The sequence below is a fragment of the Sciurus carolinensis genome, chromosome 7, assembly GCF_902686445.1.
Source record: "Sciurus carolinensis chromosome 7, mSciCar1.2, whole genome shotgun sequence".
In the NCBI taxonomy this organism is placed as follows: domain Eukaryota; kingdom Metazoa; phylum Chordata; class Mammalia; order Rodentia; family Sciuridae; genus Sciurus; species Sciurus carolinensis.
In genome coordinates, this window is record NC_062219.1 from 147166439 (window position 1) to 147189417 (window position 22979).

The 22979-nt window shown below is 42.9% G+C and overlaps 1 long non-coding RNA gene across 1 annotated transcript in view; it reads left to right on the forward strand.

Moving 5' to 3' along the window:
* LOC124989586 (uncharacterized) overlaps window positions 1-22336 on the forward strand; it is a 32955-nt gene extending 10619 nt beyond the window's left edge. The window contains exons 2-3 of the long non-coding RNA XR_007109588.1: window positions 14819-15088; window positions 22226-22336. This is a non-coding gene — a long non-coding RNA (uncharacterized LOC124989586). The remainder of the gene's footprint in view (window positions 1-14818; window positions 15089-22225) is intronic.
* The last annotated feature ends 643 nt before the right edge of the window (window positions 22337-22979 follow it).

Sequence of the window (22979 nt, forward strand, 5' to 3'; positions counted from 1 at the left end):
CAAATAGTGATAGTTTGAGTTCTTCTATACCTATTTGAATACCTTTAATTTCTTTCTTCTGTCTTTTTGCTCTGGCTAGAGTTTCAAGGACAATGTTGAATAAAAGTGATAAAAGAGGGCATCCTTGTCTTGTTCCAGTTTTTAGAGGGAAAGCTTTCAATTTTTCTCTATTTAGAATGATGTTGGCCTTGGATTTAGCATATATGACTTTTATGATGTTGAGGTATGTTCCTACTATCCGTAGTTTTTCTAGTGTTTTGAACATGAAAGGGTGCTGTACTTTGTCAAATGCTTTTTTTTCTGCATCTATTGAGATGATCATATGATTCTTGTTTTTAAGTCTATTGATATGATGAATTACATTTATTGATTTCCATATGTTGAAACAACACTGTATCCCTGGGATGAACTCCACTTGATCATGGTACACTATCTTTTTAATACGTTTTTGTATGCAAGTTGCCATAATTTTATTGAGAAGTTTTGCATCTATGTTCATCAGGGATATTGGTCTGAAGTTTTCTTTCTGAGACATGTCCTTGTCTGGTTTTGATATCAGAGTTATATTAGCCTCATAGAATGAGTTTGGAAGGGTTCCCTCCTTTTCTATTTCATGGAATAATTTGAGGAGAATTGGTGCTAATTCATCTTTGAAGGTCTTGTAGAACTCAGCTGAGAATCCTTCTGATTCTGGGCTTTTCTTAATTGGTAGGCTTTTAATGGCATTTTCTATTTCATTACTTGAAATTGTTCTATTTGTATGATTTCTTGATTCAGTTTAGGTAGATCATATGTCTCTATAAATTTTTTGATGTCTTCAATATTTTCTATTTTATTGAAGTATACATTTTCATAATAGTTCTTAATTATCTTCTGTATTTCAGTTGTGTCTGTTGTAATATTTCCTTTTTCATCACATATTTTAGTAATTTGGGTTTTCTCTCTGCTTCTCTTTGTTAGTGTGGCTAGGGGTTTATCAATTTTATTGATTTTTTTCAAAGAACTAACTTTTTGTTTTGTCAATTTTTTCAATTGCTTCCTTTGTTTCCATTTTATTAATTTCAGCTCTGATTTTCATTATTTCCTATCTTCTACTGTTTTGGGTGTTGATTTGTTCTTCTTTTTCTAGGGCTTTGAGATGTACCATTAGGTCATTTATTTGTTTACTTTTAATTCTTTTGATAAATGAGCTCAAGGCAATAAACTTTCCTCTTAGTACTGCCTTCATATGTCCCAGAGAATTTGATATGTTGTATCAGTATTCTCATTTACCTTTAGGTATTTTTTCATTTTATTCCTGATTTCTTCTATATCCATTCATCATTCAATGGATTCAGTGTATTATTTAGTGTCCACGTGGTAGAATAGCTTCTATTTTTTATTTTATAGTTGATTTCTAAAATTTCAGTCCATTATGATTTGATAGAATGCAGGGTATTTTCTCCATTTTTTGTATTTACTAAGAGTTGTTTTGTGGCATAATATATGGTCTATTTTAGAGAAGGATCCATGTGCTGCAGAGAAAAAGTATATTCACTCATTGATGGATGAAGTATTCTATATATGTCTGTTAAGTCTAAATTATTGATTGTATTATTTAGTTCTACAGTTTCTTTATTTAGTTTTTGTTTAGAAGATCTGCCCAGTAGTGAGATAGGTGTGTTAAAGTCATCCAGTATTATTGTGTTGTGGTCTATTTGATTCTTGAAATTGAGAAGGGTATGTTTGATGTACATAGATGCTGCATTGCTTGGAGCATAAATATTTATGATCGTTATGTCTCGCTGCTATATAAGTCCCTTCAGTAGAATGAAATTACCTTATTTGTCCCTTCTGATTAACTTTGGCTTGAAGTTCACTTTATCTGATATGAGGATGGAAACCCCTGCTTGTTTAGATGGTCCATATGAGTGAGATGTTTTTCCCATCCTTTCACTTTCAGTCTGTGGGTGTCTTTGCCTATGAGATGAGTCTCTTGGAGACAGCATATTGTTGCATCTTGTTTTTAAATCCAGTCTGCAAGTCTGTGTCTTGATTGGTGAGTTCAGTCTGTTAATATTCAAGGTTATTACTGAGATATGACTTGTATTCCCAGTCATTTTGATTTATTTCTGTTGTTTTTATTTGACTTAGTTTCTTCTTTGATTCACTATTCCTTTAGTGTAGTTCCTCTTTGCTGGCTTTCACTTTTTTTTTTTTCACTTCACCCTTATGAAATATTTTGTTGAGAATGTTCTGTAGTGCAGGCTTTCTAATTGTGAATTATTTTTTAACTTTTGGTTATCATGGAAGGTTTTCATTTCATCTTCAAATCTGAAACTTAATTTTGCTGGATATAAAATTCTTGGTTGTCCTCTATTTTCTTTCAGAGCTTGAAATATGTTGTCCATGACCTCCTAGCTTTGAGGGTCTGGGTTGAGAAATCAGTTGAGATCTGAATTGCTTTTCCCCTATATGTAATTTGCTTTTTTTCCTCTCACGGCCTTTAGGATTTTATCCTTATTCTGTTTTTCAGTCATATTCATTATAATGTGCTTGGTGTGGGTCTGCTGTAATTTTCTACATTTGGGGACAAATTTGATTTACCATTTCATTCTTTAGGTTTGGGAACTTTTCTGATATTATATCATTGAAAAGATTGTACATTCCTTTGATTTGCATCTCTGCTCCTTTTTCTATCCTGATAACTCTTAAGTTTGGTCTTTTCATGTTATCCCGTAATTCTTGGAAATTCTTTTCATGAATTCTTACCATCTTGTCTGCATGCTCAACTTTATTTTCAATATTAAATATTTTGTCTTCATTGTCTGAGGTTTTGTCTTCCAAATGGTCTAGTCTGTTGTTGATGCTTTCCATTGAATTTATAATTTTATTTATTGATTCCTTCATTTTGAGGATTTCTGCTTGTTTTTTTTTTGTTGTTGTTGTTTCACAGTCTCTAACTCTTTATTGAAGTAGTCTTTCACTTCCTGTATTTCTCTCTTTTTACCAGCCTTTACTTTGCAGATCAGATTAACTATGTACATTCTAAGCTCCTTCTTGGACGTTTCTTTTATTGTGTTGCCAGTGACTTCTCTTATTGGGGCATCTTGGTTTGTTTCTGGTATTTTTTCCCTTGTTTTTTTCATGTTGCTTATTTGTTTTCCCATCTAGTTGTATGGATCTGAGGCAATACAGATTCTACCCTGTAGACCTATATTGTCACTGAAGATTTCCAGAAACCCGCCTTTAAGAGGGAGACCAATATCAACAACACCCAGTGCAAACAATATACAGCCTCAAATCTAATAGCTCCCAGCAATGTGTCCACTGACCTTTTTATAAACAGCAATGATGAGTTCAATCACTGTCCACAATAAAAACAGAAAATTTGCCAAACAGATTTACAATCTCAAATAGTGGACAATGAAAGAATATAAACAGTACAGGACGTGGCTATCATGAGGGAGAGAGAACCCAGAAGCAAAAATCCACAGGAATTTCTTAAGTAGGAAAATAAGGAGTTATAAAGGGAGATTTGCAGTTGGTTGTAACTGAACTGGTAAAACCAGTGCACCAATAGATTGTGATAAGTTATGTTAATATAGTAGAATACTTAGAGCAGACACTTTAAAAGCTATGCATAGTGATGCTCTCAAAACCACTATAAATGAATAAAAATGCAATTCTAAAAGAGTGTTAAGTGACCATTATAAAGGTGGGAAACATAACACAAGAAAGAAAGAAAACAGGGAAAAAAGGCAAAATTAAAAATTGGACTGACTTAAACCAAGGTTCTTAAAACCACAATTCTATGTAATTCTGGAATCAAAGAGGAGATCTCAAGAAATTAATACATTGAACTGAATGAAAGTAAAAATAGAACACAGCAAAATTGTGGGATGAAGATAAAGCAGTACTCAGAGGTACATTTATAGTACTAAATGCACGCCTTAGAACAGGTGGTGCTGTGGTTGCCGTGTATACCTCCGGAATACCTATGTTGGAAACTTATTTACCAAATTTGGATGATGATGTATTTGGAAGTGAGGAGTGATTAGGATTTTAGAGGTGATTAGGAGTAAATGAGGTTATGAGGGTAGGATCCTCATGACATGACTGTCTGTATGAGAAGAGAAGACAGAGCCGAGCTCATAGCTGACTCTGACTTGCCATGGGATATGGCACAGTATGGTGCAGCAAGAAGTCCTTGCCAGATCGGAGCAGATGCTGGAGCCAAGCTCTTGGACTTTTGAACCTCCAGAACCATAAGCCAAAGAAATTTCTATTCTTCACAAATTACTCCTCTGAAGTATTTCATTATAGCAACATAAAATGGATCAAGATAAGAAGAAAGTTCCAAATCAATGATCTAAGAGCCCATCTCAATTTAGCAGAAAAGGAAGATCAAAATGAATCCAGAGCAAAATGAAAAAAATGGAAATAAGAATAAAAATCAGTTAAATTGAAAACTGAAACAGAATAGAGAAAAGCAATGATATGCAAAGGTAGTTCTTCAAAAGGATCAGTAAAATCAATAAATTAACAAACTTTTAGCAATACTGAAAAAAGAAAAAAGGAGAGAAGACACAGATGACCAATATCAGAAATGAAATAGGAGACATCTCTATATACCCAACTGACATCAAAAGATAATAAGGCAGCACTATGGAAAATTTTACCCACATAAATTAGACAATGGAGATGAAATGGGTCAATTCTTCAAAAACAAGCTACTACAACTGACTCAATTCAAATCAGATAATATGATTTATCCCTATTACCTTTAAGGAAATTAAGTTTCTAATTTAAAAATCCCACAAAGAAATCTCCTGGTTCAGATGGTTTCACTGGAATATTCTACCAAAATTTAAAGAAGAATTAAGACAAATTTGATACAATTTGTTATAGAACACAGAAGAGGAAAAGTCACTTCCCAATTCATTTTTGAAGCTAGCATTATCCTCCTACCACTACAAAGGCAATATCAAATAAGAAAATTGTAGACTGCTATTCCCTATGAATGTAGATGCAAAATCTTTAACAGAATACTAGCAAGTGAATTCAGCACTGTATAAAATGAATTGTACACCTTGACTAAGTGAGTTTCAGGTCAGAATTGCAAGCCTACTTCAGGATTTGAAAATCAATTAATGTGACCCACCATGTTAACAGATCAGAGAAACTAGAGAACCCACCTAAATTTGCTTGACTGATTTTTGACAATGGTGCAAAAGTGATTTGATGGAGGCAAGACAGCTTTTCAACAAACAGTGCTGGAGAATAGGACATTTACAGACAAAATTTTGATCCTTAACTGTATACGGCAATGAACTCAAAATGGATCACAGACTTAAATATAAAATATATGTCTTTTAGGAAAAAAATAGATTTTTGATACTAAGGCTAGGCAAAGAACACTTGGACTTGATACCAAATGCATAATTCATTAGAGGAAGAATCGATAAATCAGACTTTGTCAAAATTTAAAAATTTTGCCTGTGAAAGAGCCTATTAGGAATGTATAAGAACAAGCTACAGAGCATGACAAAATATTTGCAAACTGCAAATTCATCAAAGGATCTGGAACATAAAAAGAATTCTGAAAACTTAACACTAAAAACCCTATTAGAAAGTGGATAAAAGACTTGAGGAGACATTTTACCATAGAGAATATACAGATGGCCAAGAGGCACATAAAAATGTGTTCAGCATTATTAGTCATTAGGGGGATGCAAACTTAAATCATGAAGCATCACAACACCTACACCAGAATAGCTAGACTGAAATAAAAATAGTGGTAACACCAAATGCTGGCGAGGATGTAGAGAAATTGGATCACATACAATGCTGGTAAGAACTTAAGTCTAAATGGCATAGCTACTCTAGAAAAGAGTTTGTAGCTGCTTTAAAAAAAATACAGTTACCAAGATGGTGCACTTTTTTTTTCTTTTTTTAAGAATTTAATCTTTATTTTATTTGTTTTTATGTGGTGCTGAGAATCAAACCCAGGGCCTCACCCTTGCTAAGCAAGCGCTCTGCCACTGAGCTACAACCCTAGCCCCAATGCTGCACTCTTGAACATTTCATTCAGAAAAATAGAAATTCATGTTCACACAAAAATTGGCACCTGAATGTTTATGGTAACTTTCTTTGTAATATCCCCAAACTGAAAATAGCCTGGTTGTCTTTTAACAAGTGAAGTTTTAAAAATGGTGGCACATCCATACCATGGAATACTACTCAACAATAAAAAATAACTATAGGTTGGACATTCCTGCTCCAAAAAACTAAAATCTAAAATGCTTCAAAACCCAAAACTTATTGAGTGTTGACATGACACCACATGGGGAAAATTCCACACCATGAAACTTTGTTTCTTGATGAAAATTATTTAAAATAGTGTATAACCTTTATACATTTTATGAATAGTATATAACATTTATACATTTAATCTACATGTATAAGTTTTGCATAAAACACAAGTGAATTTCTTGTTTAGACTTGGGTACCATCCCAAGATATCTCATTATGTCTATGCAAATATCCCCAAATCCAAAATCTGAAACACTTCTGGTCCTGAGCATTTCAGATAGGGATGCTGGTCCGGTAGAGGCAACCCTTTAGACAGGTGTTTGGAGAGCTATGCTGAATTTTAAAAGCAGCCCTCAGAGGGTTACATAATATAAGATTTCATTTATAAAGCATATTTAAAATTATAGAAATGAGAACAAATCAGTGGTTGCTAAGGAAAGAGGGGTGGGAGGTGGGAGAGAAGACAGTGTGACCAGCAAGGCCACCGTGAGGGATCCTTGCAGCGATGAAAGCATTGTCTCTTTTGAGGGTAACAATGTTAATCTCCTGGTTGTGACGTTCGTGCCCTGTTGTTTGGAAAGATGTTACCATCGAGGGAAACAGACCCACCAGGCTCTCTGTGGTGTTCCTTACTGTTGCATGTGAACCTGCAATCGCCTCAAAGTCAAAAAAGTGCAACTCAAAAGCAAAACTAGGGTGCTGGAAAGATGAGCCCAGCATACACTAAGAGGTCCTGGGACTCGGGGTTTATCTTCCCGACTTCCAAGCCAACACTGATTTCCAAGGACTGATGGCTGCTGAGCTTAAGGACTGGGTTCTTTTAAAGACTCATCACCTTGACACTCTGTCTAGAAAATATGCTCCTGACCCTGAGGTCCTCTATTCCCTGTGCTATCTGACGTCTTGAAGGCCCCAGTGTCCCAGATTTGGGATGAAGCGGCCCTTCAGGCTACAGCTTTCAAGCCCAAGGATAAATGGCCAGGGTCATATACTCCAAGGACAGCGCTCCCAAATGGCCAGACGGGACCCACTGCATCCTCATACAACATGACTATACAGAGCAGCTTAATGATTTCTATTCAAGCATTATAGTCACACACAGGAGTTGAGTTCATTCTGACAAAATCATACATGCATGGGATTTGATTTCCTCCATTTTGGTCCCTGGTGTCCCCCTGCCCTTCTCTCCTCCCTCCCCCACTTCTCCTTCCTCCACTGCACTGATCTTCCTTTCACTCGTTATTTATTTATTTTTGATTGATGCCTTGTGTGCACACGCACACACACACACACACACACACGCACACACGCAGAATTCATTGCACATAGCACGATTGCGTTAAGTTCATCCGCATTTCCTCCCCTTTCCTGTCCTTCCTCCCTTTCTCCATTGCCTTCTACTCCACCCATCTTCCCTGTATCTTTAGGATATCTGACCCCCCACCTTTCCCCCCCGCTTATCCTGTTCTACCTTCCACATGGGAGAAAATATTCAACCTTTGATTTTCTGAGTTTTATTTCACTTAGCATGATGTTCTCAGTTCTATCCATTTGCCAGCAAATGCCATAACATCATTCTTCCTCGTGGCTGAGTAAAATTCCATCGTGTATGTGCACCACATTTTCTCCATCCATTCATCGGGTGCCAGGGTCTGGGCTGGTTCCATGGCATGGCTATTGTGGGTTGTAGAGCAGCCCCGTGTTACCAGTCCAGTTCCAGAAAAGGTCCGTCCACGACCTGAGAGCCTTTCCTCTCTGCCATGAGACCGCTAGGACTTCCAGGTGACTGGCTGCTTACCCGCAGGCTGAGTCAGTCCACACTGGCAGGGAGTTGAAGCTTGAACAGACAGTGTTCAGACACCAAGGTAACTGCACCAGAGGAGACGGAGTGAGCTGAGAAATCTAGGTTGTCCCTATCACCCAGTGGACGGCAAAGAGGACTCAGGTCACTCACAAGGCAATAGAGGAGCTCCCTTTACTTTGCACGCCTTAGTGAGGGGCATGGACAGTGGCTGCCACTCCTAACTGCACCTGCGGCCATGGCTGTCTCTGTGTCCAGTCACCCTTCCTGGAAGTGCCATCATCAGAATGAAGACCCCCTCAGCTGGTGTCTTTCACCGTCTCAGTTATGAATGCTCGAGTCGGTCTGAGCCTCGGTTTTGTTGCTTGCAAAATAATAGAAGAATCTAGATTTCCTGCAGGTCTTGTAACTTGTGACTTTATGGAAAGTCCTTATCTTCCCGCGTGGCCTTGCGAATCTGTGATTGCAGCAAGTTAAAAATAAATTTATTGACCATATTTCATCCTGGAGGGGGCGGAAAGTCTTTATTTAAGAAAATAATATTTGCATCATTTTGGTGGGAAAAGTCGGCTCTAATCCACAGAATAAAGGAAGAATACAGAATAAAAAATTTGATGTATATATGTGTTTAAGAAAATGAAGAGGATTAGATAACCCCCTTCTTTTCTGTCCCCTCCCCACAAAGAGAAGCAGAAAGACACAGCACTAGAAAGGGGGAATCTTAGCCACGCATGGTGGAGCACACCTGTAATCTCAGCAGCTCAGGAGATTGAGGCAGAAGGACTGTGAGTTCAAAGCCAGCCTCAGCAACTTAGCAAGGCCCTAAGCAACTTAGCAGAACCCTGTCTGTAAATAAGATATTAGAAAGCATTTGGGATGTGGCTCAGTGGTTAAGCAACCCTGGGCTCAATTTCCAAGGTATCGACTGAGTAACAAGGTGGGCTCAGAGGATTTCTTAAAACAGCAATGGCTCAAGTTCAATTTTAGGATGTGCACATCACTAGGCTGTCACCTCTCTCTCCACCACCTTCACTAATAACTGCTTCTCAGTCTGTGTGTAAGTGGTTTTCAGTGGAAACTAAGAAAAGAGGTAGGGTTTCAGTGAAAGGAATAAATAAAAAGTAAAAGATGCAGGGTAAAGTAGAGGAGGTGAGGAGAGCATGGGAGGTGTATTAGTCAACTTCCCATTACTATAGCAAAGAACCAGAACCAGGTTAACTTTATTAAAAAAAGAAAAGAGGTTTACTGAGCTCATAGGTGTTTAGTCTGAAAGTCTTAAGATTGGGTGGCCCCATTGATTTGGCCTCTGGTAAAGGTCTAATGGCAGATGGCATCACGGTGGGACTGCATGTGATCACATCTGCAAACAGGAAGTTAAAGGTTAACTCAGGGATCAGGAATGTCAAGTGAGCTCAGACAAGCCACTTGAATCTCTTCCAAGGGCAGTTCCTCCAATGACCTATTTACCTCCCATTAGGCCCTGCCTCTTAAAGGTGCCACTACTCTCAGCACGGCCATGCTAGGGACTGAGTACCCAACACACCAACTCTGGGGACCCTCACAACATATCCAGACCCTAGTAGGAGAGCATTGACTTTTCTAGGAGTAGGGATTAGGCCTGGGTCTCAGTGGTGGGGACAGCCCAGCCACCATCTGTCTCACTCACCCTTGATCCCTTTACCATCTTCTCCCTGAGACTTCTGTGGAGTCTTTTCAAATGATGATCCACCCACCGCACCACATTTTACCCACTTTTGTAAGACACTCACCCTACTTGGCCCTGACTTACAGTTATTTGCGTAGCTGCCCTACATAGCGCGCTGGATTGCACACTCTTTAGAGAATCTGGTCTTTCATGCCAAACGTAGTAAATGTACAATCATAATTTATTAACTGACGTTTAATAAATTCTCCTCTATTCTCCTTGTAGCTGGGATGAGTCACACTGTTGATACACAGCAAATAATAATGACAATGAATGTGAATATCAGGCACAATTCTTATTTCCAAAGAAATTTCTGGAGTGCTTGCAAGGAGGAAATCATAAATACATGACTGGGGTGGGATGGGGGAGTGAGACCCAGGCACTCATTCTTTCAGCACATTTCAATTGACAAAGATCCACATGGAATCTACTTTCATCCCCCATATAAAATTGTACAGCTGTTCCAGAGAAAACTGTATGAGCAAACTTTAACCTCATGCCTTCTATTATTTTGGAATAAAAGGCTTAAAGCATAATGTGGGCTTTTTTTAGATACAAAGCTTCATGCAAGTAGCGTGTTGTTAATTTCATATTAATGCAGCGTGCCAGCGGAACCCGGAACAGAATCTAAAGGAGAAAATCACCGTATGCAGCTCTGCTATCTGGTGACCAAGTTCCAGCTTCTTTGAATTCCCTCCAGATGAAATGAGCCCTGCCCATAAGGACGCTGTGTAGATCTTTGTACTTAGCAATCATGAAAGGAAAAAGAGATCATTCTCTGCAAAATCATGCTCTATTCCCAGCAAATACGAAGTTTAGACTGAACATTAGTTGATATTTGTGCCCCGCTCCCAGCTTCTCTTTGTGAATGAGACTTAAAAAGGTTGACATGTTTTTCATTAGATGCATATTTCCGGGAGTGAGGTATTCTGAGATGTTATTCTTGTTGGCATCTGTGAACAGTTGATAAAACTATATTATCTGCCCCCTCACAAACTCCCTGTGTGGGAGACCAGAGAGCCAACTCCAAGCACAACCTTGTCCCTAAACATATTTCAAATGTCTTCTATTTCTTTGGAAGGTTTCATGAAATTTGCATGCCAGATATTAGATTAGGACCATTTTCTTCCTGATCATAGACTTTAATCTGAATGGAAGTCTTCTGATAGAGTAGATGTCATGTTCCTTTCTGGGTCCTGTTCTTGTCTGATCACTGTAGTCTCTGACAACAATTATATTTTGTTCCACGTCTATCTTTATTGTATTGCTCTTGCTACCACCGCGTTCAGTGTGGTTCTTTAAAGAGGGAACGTGGAGGTCAGAGAGGGAGTGGGGTGGGGAGCTGGGGTAATGGAACAGGTCCCCCTCCCTGGGCACCACAGGGGCTGCCGCAGGGCCCTTGCAAACCTCTTGTTCCACATTTTGAAACACTTCGAGATGGAGGGAAGGTAGAAGTTTGAGCAGCAGCAGCAGGTGGTCTCTTCATCAGGGAGAGGACGGGGCATGATGTGACATGCACTCTGGCTCCTGCAGGGGTCCAGACTCTCAAGCCTCCCTGCCCCTCTTCCTCCTCTTGGCCTCTGGTGGGTAATCTAGGGAAAGTGCAGCCCAGCTTCTCTAGACAGAAACGCAGAACCTTGGTGTGGAAAAGAGAGGGAAGACAGAACATTCCCACCAATGGCAGAGAGAGGCTTTCTTCTCTTGGCTTTGACAGCCTCCTTTAGGGCTGCCAGCTCTTTTCTTTTTTAATTTTTAATTTGGTCTTTGTAGTTGTACATGACGGTAGAATGCGTTTTGACATTTTGTACACACATGGAGTTTAACTCCCCATTCTTGTGGTTGTCCATGATGTGGAGTTCCACTGGTCACGTACTCATATGAACACAGGAAAGTGATGTCCCATTCATTCCACTGTCTTTCCCATTCCCATCCCCCTGCTTCCCTTCATTCCCCTTTGTCTAATTCAATGGACTTCTATTCTTCCCTCCGCCCTGATTATTGTGTGTTAGCCTCTGTGTATCAGAGAGAACATTCGGCCTTTGGTTCTTTGGGATTAGCTTATTTCACTTAGCATGATATTCTCCAGTTCCATCCATTTACCAGCAAATGCCATGATTTCATTCTTCTTTATGGCTGAGCAATATTTCATTGTGTATATGTAACATATTTTCTTTATCCATTCATCTGTTGAAGGGCATGCTCCACTCTTGAGTGATACACTGCACAGCATCACATGCATCCAGATATTCACTGAGTTCATGAACATTAGTTAACAATGAGAGACAACTTCACAAAGCCATCAACATTTCTCTCGGCTTGTAAAATTAAAATAGATGGCACCTTGATTCTTAAGGGGGAAAAACATGAAGGCTTCTACTCAACCACACTACCTTCTCTGTTCCCTCTGGGAGAGCCCTATCTGTCATGATGACTGCTCTCCAGGTAGGGACACAAGCAGACATGTGGCCCCTTACCGTCCTCCATGATGGGCTCCTGTCTCTGGAATAAGCTGGTTTCTCAGCACTGAATTTACTCCTTCATCCAAAAGGCCCTTCTCAGAGCAGGGCTTGGTCTTCTCCCTCCTCTCCTGACCCACCAGAGGAGGCTGGGTCTTTTTTGCCTGGTGGCCTTCAGCCTTGGACACAAAAGCCTTCATTCAGCTTTTTAAATTAAAACCCGCTGCCAGGGGGAGACATGTGTGAATGATCCTGCTGATGCAAATGGTTGGCTTCTCCACTGCCTCTGTTCTTACATCTGTGAGCCAGAAACCCACAAGGAGCTGGACTGAAGAAAGAGGATGGTCTGCCAGAGATGATGTAAGGACCCGGGCTGGCCCGCGTCCTGAGTCCAGCCAACCCCTGTGTGTTCACTCACGTTCTGATTCTGCCACGTCCCGGCTCTGCTCACTGCCCCTGGCAATTCTTCACGGACCAAGTGGGAGAAGGTCAGTAGCCAACAACGCTGCGCATGGCATGGAAGGGACTCCCTACCCTTCACAAAGGGTGGAAAACTTTGCTGGTATTCCAGGATCTTAGAGCCTGATAGCATATTTCTGCCAACGTTTACCAATGTGCTACCAACTGTGAATTTGTGTGAAAAATCCTGCACAGCATTTCAGGACGATGGTTCCATATTTAACATTTGGCTAGGTCTTTCTTTCAGGAAAGTGTCTCTAGCCCTCAGGGGATGATACTCTGCAGACCAGGGCCTGAGGGAGACCAGAGTGCTGGGGTACAGCTACCAGGGGTGGACTGCACAAGAATCTTGGGCAACTGAGAAAACTTTAGGTTGGAAAAGGCAGAGAAACAAAATGTCTTTACAGCTTGGAAAAATCCAAATAAACAAGAAGACAGGCACTTTGAGCGGTAGCTCATATGTTACCTGTCTATCATTTTAAATGGATCTTCCCAATAAGTATTGAATATTCCATTTTACATTCAAATATGAGTTCAAATCTCTCCTTTCATACTTGATAATAGTCAAATCAACCAACAAATCACTGCAAATATCCTGAGGTAAAAGATCATAAATCATCTATTCTTTACATGCCTGGACAAACAAATCCTTCCCCTTAGGAAGAGTCTTACCAAGATGGATAAATGCTGGGAATTTTCTTATTCTAGATTCAGAGCTGTTGGTTTGGGAAGACATCACTTTTAAGTTCAGAGAGTATCCTAAGTTGGAAGTGGGCGCCATTTTTAATGGACTGTCCTGAAGGATGGAGGAAGAAGGGATTATCTAGGATCGTGGCTCTCAGAGCGGGGGTCATGCAGTTCCGGTCATTTCTGCTCACCCTCCCCACCCCCTCTTCCCTTTTTGACTTTCCAAGCCAAGGCACCGGTGGAGGCCAGGCTTCGCTGAGGTGACCCTGGGAATGGGGGATAGGCCTTGGGCGGGGGTCCTGGGGTCATCTCAGAGCCTTCCTGCTCCTCCTGCTTTGCCCAGCAAAGAGCACTGTTGGACTGCAGATGAGACTCAGCCTGCAACCTCTGCTCCCGTTCATTACTACCTCAGCTGGATGCAGCAGGAGCCGGCTGAGTCCTGCTCGGATTGGCTGCCTTTCTCTGACTTAACAGCCGCCCAGCAAATCAATAGCCTGTACTCCAAGAGCATGGAGATGAATTGTAACAGCCAGGGCCCTGGGGAAGAAAAAGAGCAACGAGCACCCAAACAAAACCATACACACAGCCTCTGCTGGGACCCCTGTGAGAGTCTGCTCCCTTCTGCCGGAAGCCCTCCGGGCGGGCCTGTTTGCACCCCAACTCCTTGGCACTCAGCCACGTTCATGCCATTTTCAAAGTAGGTCATTCTAAGTCATCTCAGCAGAGGACAGAGAGGCTGTCAGCACCAATCATCTGAGCCTGGAGGCGGCCCAGACCTTGCAGGGGAAGAACCCTGGGGCAGGGGCTGCCTGGCTCCCTCCTCCTGCCTCCTCAGACCCACCTGAGTAGATCCACTTCTTCTGCCATTTCCAGTTGGTCAGGGGACGCGCTGCCCTGGACAAGCCTGCAGCAGGACTCAAATGATAACCTGAATGAAAATTCGCCTCTCAGAAGGATGATGTCATCTTTATTCAGCTTTTTGGTCTATGTGTTCAGAAAATTCATTGTGATTTATGAGGCGTGTGGTGTTTCTCTTAGACGCCACGCTGGTAGCCTCTCCCCAGGAGAATGCAAGTAAAAACACAGAGACGCAAGCAGATTTGTCCTGAATAAAACACTAAGGAATATGCACGTAAAAAAAATGCAGGTGTCTCCAAAAACACTTCTCCTAAACTCACACGATTCACACACACGCTGATAAAAAAGGAAACTCCACACTCTCTTGATCAAGGACATGCAAAGACACAGGTGGGTGAATGCTTTCAAAGTGCAGGTTGTCTTTCCACATGACTGCCTTCAGGTATCATTTGGAAGTTACCTTCGCCATACTGTTCCTTAGCCTCTGAGGCCCCCTCTCTCCTCTCCTGGCAAAACTTACTCACCTTGGCTGACTCTTCTTAAATTCTTCCTCTTTAGGAAACCTCTGCCTCCTGAATCTCAGCGATGATCTCTCTCCAGCCAGAACGCCTGCAGCAATAAAAGTAACCATACCACACACCTAGGAATAGCTTCTGTCGGATGTGGCCGGTCTCTAATTGTTTATTGCACCCTAACTCCTGGAAAGCAGAGGCTGGTACTTGCAGCGTGCATCACAATTACTTAGCCTGACCTATTGCTTAAAGGACCACGGGAGAACGAAGGGGAGGAGGAAGGAAGAAAAACGAACATTTATTGAGTGCCTAGCAGGTATGAGCTACTGTGCCTAGCCTTCTATTGATTTTTCTTTTTTCATTTAAAACTCATAACAGCTCTACAGAGGAAGATTTGCTTTCCACCATTTTAAAGATAAGGAACAGAGGCTTAGAACAGTTACATAATTCACCCCAAACCAAACAGCCAATAAGCAGAGGAGCCAAGATTGAAGCCTGGCAGTCTGATCCCCGCTCTTCCTACTAACCCCTGATTCCCAATCTCAGCTGTACGGATTTTTACATTTTCAAATGCCTGGCTGGGTCTCGCTCCTGAAGATTTGGGTTCAGATTTCTAAGCTTCGGAGAACAGGAAGTGTTCATGACATCTAATGCTTTCATGTAGCAGTAAATATTTTGCTAAACGAATAAGTGAATTCAGTTTATCTGGAGCAGCCCGTTCTGTGTGTTGGAATCACCTTTCCAGGCAATTAAGCTTGGCCTCTGCCTAGGCCCTGCCTCCAGCCATTCTGATGCAACCGGATCGGGGTGGGGCTGTTTCCCAGGCTCCCAGTTTTCAAAAACTCCCCAGGCAATTCACACGTGCAGCCCAGGCTCAAGACCATTGGTCCAGAGTGAGGTCATGGCATCTGCAGATTGTTAAAAGCGCCACAGGTGATTTTGATCGGCAGCCAGGGCTGGGAACTACCGCCCACACACCCCGCTGCCTCTCTCTGGGTTTTATAAATGGGAAAGCATCACTTTCTAAAAATAATTCTGTCAACAAGCAGGGGAGTGCTTCCTTGCAGAGCAGCCTGCCTGCTTGGGGGACACTTTACAGGAAGAAACAAAGGACCTGCTGGTGCTGATCTCCAGTCTGTAGCAGGTTCCGTGCTAATCTGTTCTTTGATTTTTGTCCGTCATGGGCTGGTTGGGGAATGATTTATGAAACAGCAGATCAGGATCTGTTTTGCTGCTGGGAAAAAACGGAATAGATATTTTGTCTAAGGAGCTAAAGCATAACTTTGAACTTCCGTGAGTTTCAGTGATAAATTCGCATGAATGCTCATGAGCTAATGTGCATTTTTCGTTTATGGACACACGAGGAAGGGTGGGGGAGGAAAATAAGAAAAGACAAAGCTCTTTGTAAGTTGTGAGAAATGGGCAAGTGGAGAAAAAAGAAAACTGAGCCTGTGTATGAGCTGCACACACTTCATAACGGCTCTAATGACCTGAAAATCAAGGAAAATTACATGCCATGGGCTTATGTGTTGCCAGCTTTAAACATTTTCCAAAGTGCATTTTCCAGAATGTATCAGAAAACAATTTAATATTAGGCAGACAGATTCTGATTGCTTTGTGTAATAAGCCCAACCAAAAACTGATGCATTAAACATTTCTTTAAAAGTCATGTTGCCATTACATAATTATTATAAGCGTATAAACAGCAGCCCCTGTTAGGAATCAGGAATGGGAATGCTTTAAAGAGCAAATTATTTTAAACTTAGGGAAAATTTTCTATATGCACCATGAAATTTGTATGCAATTAAATAATAGGTGACATTTACCAAGCATTTAACTCTGTGCCAGGCAGCCTTTGACACGCTTTTCGTGTATTCATATTTAATCTTCACAACAAAGAGATGAATTAGGTGTTATTATCATACTCTCCTTTTGCAGATAAGAAAGAGGGAGGCACAGAAGGGCTAGGAACTTGCCTCAGGACACACAGCTAGGAAGCAGAAGTAGGTACAAATTTAGGCAGTCCGAATTCATAGTTCAAGGTTTTAACCAATATACACACAAGAATTAATGGGTTCTCTATGCTGATGTTATGACGTTTGAAGCAATTGCACTTTTTAAATTTCATATGACCCTGACATATGGTAATTAGAGAAGAAAACAGACTTCCAGCTCCGTCTCAAGTTTAATTCCACGCCCCTCCCTCAGTTTCCACTACTAAACACAACTTCCCAAATACTTCTCTGAGCCCAGAACAACAAATATGTCAGTCATGAAGTCTGTGTAAAGTACCGTAGGATTAGAAAATGAGCAAAAACAGCCTTTGTCTAAGAACTCTTTTTCTTGAAACGCAGACAGATCTTGGCATCCCCAGTAAAACCCTGCTGGGAGTTCTGACCCTGGCAAATCGGCACGGTCTGGCCCCTCCCAGTCCCAGTGCCTCCTCTCTCTCCTGCAGGCGCTGAGCGTCGTCTCGCTGAGGCTGGGCCTCTCTGGGAGCCCTAAGGTCGGGGTAGGGCTGGGGTGGGGTCTCCTCGCGCATGCGCGGTTCCCACCTGTCACCTGCGTCTCCTGCCTTCCTGCCCCACCCCGGGGAACTCCTCCTAACTCAGGGACCACAGGCCTAACGCCTTTTTCGTAGGAAATTCTTCTTGGATGGGCGGGACCAGGTCGTGCTCCTCCGCCAGAATCTCTCACTGCCTCCCCGACTTGACATTCATGGGATTTTGGCCGCTGTCTGTGATGTCCCTGTCATCTCCAACCCTGTGTCTTTAGTCTCCTACCTGCTGGCAAAGGTCCAAGGGGAGGGAGGAGAGTGCGACCTTGCCCTAGTCCCTCACCTCACGCCCTGTGTTCTGACACGGGACAGAGTCCGATGATTTACCGTGTGTTCTTCAGTTTAAATGCCCTCTGTCCCTTGGTCGTTTGCGGAACCCTCACAGATCCACGTAAGAATTAGGTGGGTCAAAAGGGGGAAATATTTTTTCTTACGAAGGCAAAGAAAATTAAATAATCTCAAAATCCACTTGAATATTTTCATCCAAATTTCTAGGCATTTACTTGGAAATTAAAAGCATATTTGAAGAACCGTTGATACCAAGTCATGTTCTATTATATTAGGTGAGGAAAAGCACAATTCCCTTTTTGTGAAATAGGATTCAGACCAGGGGAGGGAGCCCAGTGGTCCAATAGAATCTTGGCTCCTACAGCAACCCTGACCCTACAGCATCCCTGGCCCAACAGCATCCCTGGCCCTACAGCATCCTGGCTCCTACAGTATCCTGGCCCTACAGCGTACTGACCCTACAGAATCCCTGGCCCTACAGCATCCCTGGCCCTACAGCATCCTAGCCCTACAGCATCCCTGGCCCTACAGCAACCTGGTCCTACAGCATCCCTGGCCCTACAGCAACCCTGGCCCTACAGCATCCTAGCCCTACAGCAACCCTGGCCCTACAGCATCCTGACTCCTACAGCAACCCTGGCCCCACAGCATCCTGACTCCTACAGCATCCTAGCCCTACAGCATCCTGGCTCCTACAGTATCCTGGCCCTATAGCGTACTGGCCCTACAGCATCCCTGGCCCTACAGCATCCCTGGCCCTACAGCATCCCTGGCCCTACAGCAACCTGGTCCTACAGCATTCCTGGCCCTACAGCATCCCTGGCCCTACAGCATCCTGGCCCTACAGCAACCTGGTCCTACAGCATCCCTGGCCCTACAGCATCCCTGACCCTACAGCACCCTGGCCCTACAGCAACCCTGGCCCTACAGCATCCCTGGCCCTACAGCAACCTGGTCCTACAGCATCCCTGGCCCTACAGCATCCCTGGCCCTACAGCATCCTGGCCCTACAGCAACCCTGGCCCTACAGCATCCTGGCTCCTACAGCAACCCTGGCCCCACAGCATCCTGTCTCCTACAGTATCCTGGCCCTATAGCATCCCTGGCCCTATAGCATCCCTGGTCCTACAGTATCCTGGCCCTATAGCATCCCTGGCCCTACAGCATCCCTGGCCCTACAGCACCCTGGTTCCTATAGCATCCTGACCCTACAGCATCCTAGCCCTACGGCATCCTAGCCCTACAGCATCCTGGTTCCTATGGCATCCTGGTTCCTATGGCATCCTGGCCCTATAGCATCCTAGCCCTACAGTATCCTAGCCCTATAGCATCCTGGTTCCTACAGCATCCTGACCCTACAGCATCCTAGCCCTACAGCATCCTGGCTCCTACAGCACCCTGGTTCCTATGGCATCCTGGCCCTACAGCATCCTAGACCTATAGCATCCTGGTTCCTACAGCATCCTGACCCTACAGCATCCTAGCCCTATAGTATCCTGGTCCTATAGCATCCTAGCCCTACAGCATCCTAGCCCTACAGCATCCTGGTTCCTACAGCATCCTAGCCCTATAGTATCCTGGTCCTATAGCATCCTAGCCCTACAGCATCCTGGCCCTACAGCATCCTGGTCCCTACGGCATCCTGGTCCTACGGCACCCTGGTTCCTTCAGCATCCTGGCCCTACAGCATCCTGGCCCTACAGCATTCTGACCCTATGGCATCCTAGCCCTATAGTATCCTGGTCCTATAGCATCCTGGCCCTACAGCATCCTGGTCCTATAGCATCCTGGCTCCTTCAGCATCCTGGCCCTACAACATCCTGGCCCTACAGCAACCCTGGCTCTACAGCATCCTGGCTCCTACAGCAACCCTGGCCCTACAACATCCTGGCCCTACAGCAACCCTGATCCTATAGCATCCTGGCTCCTACAGCATCCCTGACTCTAAAACATCCTGGATCCTACAGCATCCTGGTCCTATAGCATCCCTGACCCTACCACATCCTGGCTCCTACTGTGAGGTCAGATGGGGATGTTCGTTTGCCCAGCTGATGCCGCTGCAGATGCTGGTGGAAATGATCAATTGCGGACCACCTCTACTGATTTTTAAGCACCATCTTCTGCTTCTTTGTAGACAGATACGCAGCCCCTCCCCACCGGGTACTGTGCCTGCTCCTCTGCCTCGGTCCCAAGGTGGCTCCTGGCTCCCTGGCTTGTGAACAGGTTCACAGTAGGAGCCCAATGAGGCTGAAGTCACTTTCCCCTCATCCCTCACACAGACTTAAAAGAGCAAAGCAGATGACATTTCTTTTGGCCTCAAACACCAGAAATCTATTCTTCTATAGTTCTGGAAGTGAGGAATCAGAAACCAAGGCCTTGGCAGGGCCATGCCACCTCTGAAGTCCCAGGAAAGAGTGATTCCTTGGGGCACTTAACCACTGAGCCCCATGCCCTGCCCTGTTTTTATTTTTTGAGACAGGGCCTTGCTCAGTTGTTGTGGCTTTGAACTCATGATCCTCCTACCTCAGCCTCCTGGACCTCTGGGATTACAGGTGTGTGACACCTTGCCCATCTCACGTGCCTCTTGTGTGTCTCCAATTCCTCTGCCTGCATGAGGACACGGTCACTGGATTTAGGGCCCACTCCCATCCATCCTCACCTCCTCTTAACTACACCCTCAAAGACCCTATTAGCAGACAAGGTCATAGTCACAGGTAAGATGTTAAGACCGAAACAACTTTCTAGGGGAAAAAATTTAGCCCGCTACACTTGTGTGTGCAAAACTGCTTATTCTCCTTTCCCTTTCTGCTCCTCCACATAAAGAATCAGGTGGAGGGTTAAGGCGTCTCTGTTTTATGGTCGGTCTAACTACAGGTACCGCAGCGTTGATGGTTATCTCCGTAAGGTCATCTTCGGGCTGGGGATTATCAGGTGGGGTTGTGTCTGAGTGTGAAGCAGAATGATCCCCCTGAGGTGTGATACGGTGGCAGGTAGAATTTTGTACTCTCTTTGAGGAAGAAGGTCAGGGACATCTGCCTCAGCTCGGCTGGACTAGCTGTGTACTGAGGGGCAGATGCACACGGTCACCATGTCTGCTTCATGGAGACCAGTCTTGGAGGATGGGGCTGGGTAGCTGAGAGAGCTGAATCTTCTGGCTGTGTGGGGGAGACCAATGAGGGATTGAAGGCAGAAGCATGTTTGGTCCTTCTTCTGATGCACTTCCAGAAGCTTCTGGGTTCTTCCTCAGTCAGGAAGATCTAGCAACTGTGGGCACTCAGCGTGCCCTCCCTCCGCTGAACTCTGCCTGTGGTACTGGTGGTGGCAAGAGTGGCGACGTGGGCTCCTGGTCTCCTGCATCTTCATAGTGAGTGGGTGCTCTGCTTACTTTATTTATTCCTTCTCTAATACTTCTTTTTCTAAATGTAGATCTGAGTTTCTCATCTCTATCATTTTCCTTCTTTCTGAAAATTTTCTTTAAACATTTCTTCAAGGCAGGTCTACTTAGGACAAATTTCCTCAATTTTGTTCATCTGTGAAAGTCTCACTTCTGCCTCATTTTGAAGGATCGCTTCGCTGCATACAGCACTCTGGGTTAGTGGGCCGTTCACTAGGCAGGTAATGTCACTCTGCTCGCTTCTTGAGTCCCTGGCTTCTGAAGAAAAGAATAATGTCATTCTTGTCCTTCTTCCTCTGTAGATAAGATAGTTTTTCCTTTGACTTCTTTCAGGGTTTTCTTTTTGTCTTTGGTGGTCTGAGATTTGAATGGTGCCCACGTGTAGATTTTTCAGTTTGCATCCTGCTCAGTTTTCTCTGAACCGCTTGGACCTGTGGTTTGGGGTCTGTTAGGATTTTGGAAAGTTCTCAGCCATTTTTGCTGACTGCTGATACTTCTGTGCCTTTCTTCTGCTCAGCATTTCCTTCACATGTATTTCACACCTTTTGTGTTTGTTCCACAGTTCTTAGATATTCTGTTCTTCATTATTTTTTCCCCATTGCATTTCCACTTTGGAAGTTTTTACTGTTGTGTCTTCAAGCTGACCGATTTTCCCCCCCAGCTGTGTCCAGTTTGCCAGTGCGTCCCTCAAAGGCATTCTTCATTTCCATTAGGGTGTTTTCGATTTCTAGCATTTCCTCTTGCTTCTCTCTTACAGTTTTCATTTCTCCGTTCTCGTGATCTGTGTATTCCTCCCTTGTCTACCTTTTCCACATGAGCCTGTAGCATATTAATCAGTTATTTTTCAACTCCTGATCTGATAATTTTAAAATCTCTGTTGTATCCAAGTCTAGTTCAAATGCCTGCCTCGTCTCTTCGTGTATTCTGCTTTTTACCAGGCCTTGTAATTTTTTGCAGAAAGAGATGAATAAAAAGGAATCAAGGCAGTGAGGCCTTTGGTGCAGGGTTCTGTGTTCTGGCTGGGATTAAGCTGTGCTTGCTCTTTGCTGCACCTGTGGCATGAGAGGTCACAGGGTCTTCCAATTTCCTTGTTTTGCTCCTCCATTGTCTTCAGTTCTTCTAGAAACTACTTAAATAGTGTTCAAGACCTGTTTTTTTTTTTTGTTTTTTTTTTTTTTCTTTAACAATGTTTAGCTTTTCTCTTGTGAGGACAGGAATGAAGACTTTCAAATTCTTCAGCGATCACACAGGAGATTGGAAGACCAAATACAGCTTTTTAAGTTTATCTTAGAAAATCTGAACATTTCATGAAATTATTGAGACATTGAAGCCAACAGACATTTCTCTACCAAGAAATAATCTCTGTTAAATGGTGGGTATATTTTCTTTCTATGTCTATGATATGTGTGCATGTACACTATGTATAAAATCATTTTAATCATGTCATGCTGTACATACATTTATTATCTTATTCGCCCACAAAAAAGTGTCACATATTTCTCCATGCTGGCAAAAGTTCTTATATTAATCATTCATTAATTGAAAGCATAGTAAAATATTGGTCCTGTGCACATGTAGTTATTGATTTTGCTCATTTAATTGCAGGTAGCAATTAAAGCAGGGAGTCTGGAAGTGGATCCTGTCTCAATCCCACTACTTCACTTACCAGCTATCTGAACTTGGCCTTCTCCTTTAGCTTCTCTACAGCTCAGTTTTCTTATCTGTTAAACAAGGACACTAAGAACACTCATTGTTTCATTGTTTTGAGGATTAAGAGGAAATTAAAAATTAAAAAAGCACAGAGGGCAAATACTTATTCAAGCATTTATTACATTAAATTAGCAAAATTAATTTTAAAATAATGTTATTTCGCATTGGGTATAAAATTACAAACCCTTAAAATCTACAGCTATGCTTCTGTGGCGATTTTTTTGGGGACTAGAGGACAGAATTTGTGTACAAACTGGC